The sequence below is a fragment of the Amphiprion ocellaris genome, chromosome 9 (assembly GCF_022539595.1).
Source record: "Amphiprion ocellaris isolate individual 3 ecotype Okinawa chromosome 9, ASM2253959v1, whole genome shotgun sequence".
In the NCBI taxonomy this organism is placed as follows: Eukaryota; Metazoa; Chordata; class Actinopteri; family Pomacentridae; genus Amphiprion; species Amphiprion ocellaris.
In genome coordinates this window covers 18178509-18183657 of record NC_072774.1, presented here as the reverse complement: position 1 = coordinate 18183657, position 5149 = coordinate 18178509, and the positions used below count along the sequence as shown (strand labels likewise).

Here is a 5149-nt window from a genome sequence, read left to right as displayed (position 1 = left end):
TTATAGAAGGGGGAACCAGACTGTACTGTCGTCGCGTACAGAGGGGTGTTTTGTGGGTTTTTAAGGCTGATAATGATTCTTAGTGAGACATTTGGAGTAGATATTCATTTGTATTAATCAGTAAATGAAAGTATTTAAAATCTTGAGTTAAACTTAGAAGAACACAAACTTTAACAGGAAACTTTGTTGATACATTTTTGTTTCGTTTACAGATGTTAAGTTAAAGTAGTTTTATTTGTGATATATAACCAATCAAATCACTCCAGAAGACAGAGCGACCACAGGTAGATAAACATTCAGAGCCAAATTAGCGCCAAATTAGCACCATTTTTAAATGTATTTATTACCGTAAATCAGTAAAAAATAAAATACTGATAATCAGGAAATCAGTCAGCCCACACTCACTACAATTCTACAATGTATGTCTCTTTGCTTTGACTTATTTGTACAATATACAATGTATATGATGGCGTTTTTTCATACCAAAGGCTATACTATGATGTTTTCTAAGAGACATACGATGCTACTCTGGTTGTTCTGGCCCTGGGCTGCTGCAATCCTCCTCTGTTGTTTTCTGGATTATACTCAGCTGCACGCCTTCGTCCACCCGGCCTCCGTTGACTCGTCCCGCCTGCCATCTCTGGAGCTGAAGCTGGACTGGAACAGACCAAAGTACAGTCCAATCACGATGCCAGCTGCCTCTCAAAAGGCTCCTTCATCTGGCAGGTGGCGCCACTTCTTCTGAGGGGAAGCTGAGCTGGCCTGGCAGAACTTTGGAGATGTGTTCCAGTGGTTGGTGGATGTGTGGGGAGATAGAGAGGGACCTTTGAATTGTTCAGAAAGGAAAACAGGGAACCCATTGGTAGTTTTAGTTTAGGGTGCTACTGCGGTGTGTTTTTGGGTTTTAAGAGGTGAACAGGAAGAGTTTTTTTTTTCGTATTGATTATCTTTTACTTTGTTCCTGGTTGGAATGCCCATCAATGTCAACGTGAAGTTCACTTTTAGTTCTGTTTATTTATTTTTATTTTACTAACACCCATTTGTTTTTAACCCCCTCACATGTTGTGTTGTTGTAAACTTACTCTTTCAAATAAATACTCGTCTAACCCTCTGGAAACCAGCATTTGGACTGTTTTTGTGTTGCTCCTCACCTACTGACAGCTGTGGACTAAAGGCTATAGGGTGATGTTTTTAGAGCGACATGCTATACTATGATGTTTGTTGGGCGACAAGCTATACTATAGGCTTTTTTAATTGACATATTACTGACCTTTTTTTGTTTTAGTTTTTTTGTTGTTTTTTAGCAACATATTATAAGAATTTGAACAGTTTTAAAATTTACTGTACTTTTACTTGTGCAATGAAATATTATTCTATGGCATTTTTTAGATGACATATTCTGATGTTTTCTTGAATAACATACTATTTTGACAATATACTGCACTATGACATTTTTTGAACCGCATATCATACATGACAATTTTAGGCAACATCCTATCATTTTGCGCTTTTTGAACCACATAATAATCTATGTTTTTTTTTTTGCCAACATGCTGTACTATGAACTACAGGCCATACTATGTTATTCTTGAAAAGTATACTATACTTTGACATTTTCTGAACTACATCCTATACTATGGCATTATACACAGAGTGCTTTGCTTACATGTTGATTTATAATCTAGATTTTTTTTCTGTTTTGTTTTTTGAGGGGATTACCACAGACCTGACTATGAACACCGTTGACACCCACCTGAGGGAGATGCTGCCTAAGATCTCAAGGCTGCTTGGTCGTGGTCTTTCTGGTCCTGCTCCAGAACGCCTTCATCAACTACGTCTTCCTTTGAAGAGGCCCTCAGATGCTGCAATCTCTGGCCTTAAGGAGGAACTGCTACTTTCACTCTGTAACGAGACGGCGGTTATTTTAAAGACCCAGCTCCTGGCGGCTTTGAGTGAAAGTTTAACATCCATCAAAACTGAACTACAGTTAAACCTGAGCTGTCCATCAGTATTTCAAACATGAAGTCCAACCCAGGCGTCCTAAAGCACACTGTGACATCGTCACACTCCAAAGCAGAGCACCTGTCTGCTGAACTTTTAAAAATGGACTATAAATGTGAAGAATGTGAGCAGCAGCAGACTGTGAGCAGCAGAACAGATGTGATCAGAAAGAAGTCATTTTCTGTTTTCTTTTCTTTCTGGTTGACTTGATGCTGTCAGATGCAGATGTTGGAGCTGATTCTGATCTTTCAGGATAAAAAGCTGCTTTTCCTTCATAGAGTTTTCAGGAAATTATTCTCTCAGGTTTTCTCTGTTATTTATATTTTTATTTTTATTATCTGTGATAATTTCACTATTGTAAAATATAGTTTGAGGCATAAAGACTCATTTAGCTATTTTATTCCTGAAATCTTTGACGTAGCAGAACTAAACTTCCATTTTCCTTCTTGTACTTCTGATACTAGAACTAAACATATCTTCAACATGGATCATCTGCTTTTAATGAATCAGCAGCAACATCACAACAACAAATTAGACAATTTTCAACAAATTTATGAAACTGATGTCATTTAAAACTATCGGAGTCTGTTTTAGTGTCAAATTAAAGCTGATTACTGACAACTAGAACATTAACGTTACTGTTTTAATCACATTTAAGTTTCCTGACCGTTACATTAACATCATGCAGCCACAGTTTTATGAACTTCATGAACCACATTACAGGAACACAACACACTACAGCTGCTGACAGGAAACAACACAAACATCGTTAGCTTGATGCTACATTTAGCTGCTAATCAGGACTGGTCAGCTAGCTCGGTTAGCATTGCTAATTGACATTAAAGCTAATATTCACTGAATGCTAACTCTCTTCTCTGGTCAACACACACAAATAAACTCCACCAACTCCTGGTGTTCACTGCTCACATTATATCTGACTCTGAAGTTCAACATAAAGTTTGTTAAAACCGGCACTGATCAGTAAATTATCATTTATTACCAACCAGCTGTCAGAGTCCTTCAGTGTCTGTTGGTCCAATCAGCCGAAGGACTGAATTACTGAACTGAAAACTGATTAAAATAAGACAACGGACAGTAAAACTGTCTGTGGAAAATGTGCTGCTGCTCCACCGATAAATACCAACAAACTAAAACAAACTTGGTGGAAGTGTTGCTTTTACTGATTTTTTAATAAATAGCAAATATGAGGCTTATATTTTTCTGGAAGTAAAAGGAAATGTTGCTTATCCATAGTTCTGCTAACTTAACTTTAGCTGCACTTTCACCATGTTCTGACAGATAATTTTTTTTATATTAAAATAGCTGCACTTCCATTGTATATTTCGTCGTTTCTTATGTTGTTGCTGTTTCATTGCAATTATATTTTAATAATATCACTTTAAATACAGATAATTGAAAAGAAAAAAACTGGCTCTGAAATACTCATTGAACTGATACGTCATGTAGTGTTAAACTGAATAAGATTTTTTAATATAAAATGTGACTGACTGAGCTGTATTAATTAAATCGAGATATTTCAAATTGAAAGAAACACAACATTGACTGAAAGATTTCAGTCAATTAAACCTTAAATTCATTTACCTAAGAAAACCATCCTATAATGTCTTACCTTAAAATGACCTACATTTTAAAAAAAATATAGATGCAAAGTAAAAGGTTCACACTAAAGATTAATCATTGATGAACATTTAATAAGCCAATTCGGAATCTCGCCGCGCGCAAGGTATGCTGGTCCGGGTGAAAGGTCGGGATACCCCAGATCATAAACATGGCCGAGTGCTACGCAGATATTATTTTGAGCATTGTAAAGTCGATGCTTTAAAGGAATTTTGTAAGGAACGAGGATACAGTGTTATCGGGAAGCGAAAGAAAGAACTCGTGTCCCTTGCTTGGGCATTGTCATTTCAAAAGGCCCCAACAGTTTTAACAAAACAGCAGGAAAGGGAGGCTGTCAACCTTGATTATAAATCCCTGCTCGAGATCAATGTTTACGGGTGTCACCTGAGAATTCCAGATTCTTTAGAGCTCAGAGAAGGTTGGGAGAATGAGTCGACAGCAGCAAATAAATGGCCACCCTGCATGTACATAGATATCAATAATTATCTGATTAGCAAGGACGAGCAAAATTTGCTAACGAGACTTGCTAACGACTACAAAGTCGGCACGACGTTCTGGATCTTTTCTTTCAGTAGGAAATGTGACGAGTACATAAGGCGGGTCACATATACAGCGCGAGGTTCCTTTATTGCACTCGTGAATAGGGCAAAACTCTTCCATCCACTTCTTTAGCCCACGGGTACCGTTGTGGCAGTCCCGCAGTGAACAATGGGACCTGGCATATTGCCTTAAAAAGACTTTAAGCAGTGTAAACACTTAATAGTCGCTACAAATAGTAGGTCGTTCCACTGCGATAGTATGGCTTTGTTGATAACGTAGTGTGTGATGAACTCTGACCCGGAAGCTATTGAGGGATAAACGCGCATGCGTACTGATAATTCCGATTTGGCTAATTGCTCAGCAGATATTCAGGACTACTGACAGCACAGAACCTTAACCTTACTGTTTTAATCACATTTAGGTTTTCTAAACGTTACATTAATGTGATCCAGCGTCTCCATGAACAGTTTTATTAACTAAATGCACTACATTACAGTAACACAACACACTTAAGCTGTTTACATGAAACTCAACACAAACATCGTTAGCTTAATGCTACCGTTAGCTGTAATCAGGCCAGGACTGAGCAGCTAGCTCGGTTAGCATCGCTAACATTAAAGCTAATATTTATTTGTTAACTCTCTTCTCTGGTCAACACACACTGAAACAAACTCCACCAACATCTGGAGTGCATGGCACACATTACATCCGACACTAAAGCTGCATATAAAGTGCATTAAAAGCGGCACCGACACAAAAATAAACGTTAACTTACCGAACTATCAGAGTCCTTTCAGTGTCTGCTGGTAGAATCAGCCGAAGGCAGAAAACTGTTTAAAACAAGCCAACGGGCAGGAAAACTGTCTGTGGAAAATGTTCTGCTGCTCCACCGATAAATAAACCAACAGTTATTATATCAGAATTAATCCAAACGAGGAGAGCAGAGTCTCTGCTGCCTCCTCCATAGGAC

General features: G+C 38.0%; 1 long non-coding RNA gene across 1 annotated transcript; it reads right to left on the bottom strand.

The window, feature by feature from the left end:
- Positions 1 to 227: 227 nt before the first annotated feature.
- On the bottom strand, positions 228 to 5149 carry LOC129349711 (uncharacterized). The gene is made up of 3 exons (XR_008602825.1): positions 4955 to 5149; positions 1754 to 1902; positions 228 to 824 (listed from the first exon to the last, which is right to left on the bottom strand). It is a non-coding gene; the product is annotated as an uncharacterized LOC129349711 (long non-coding RNA).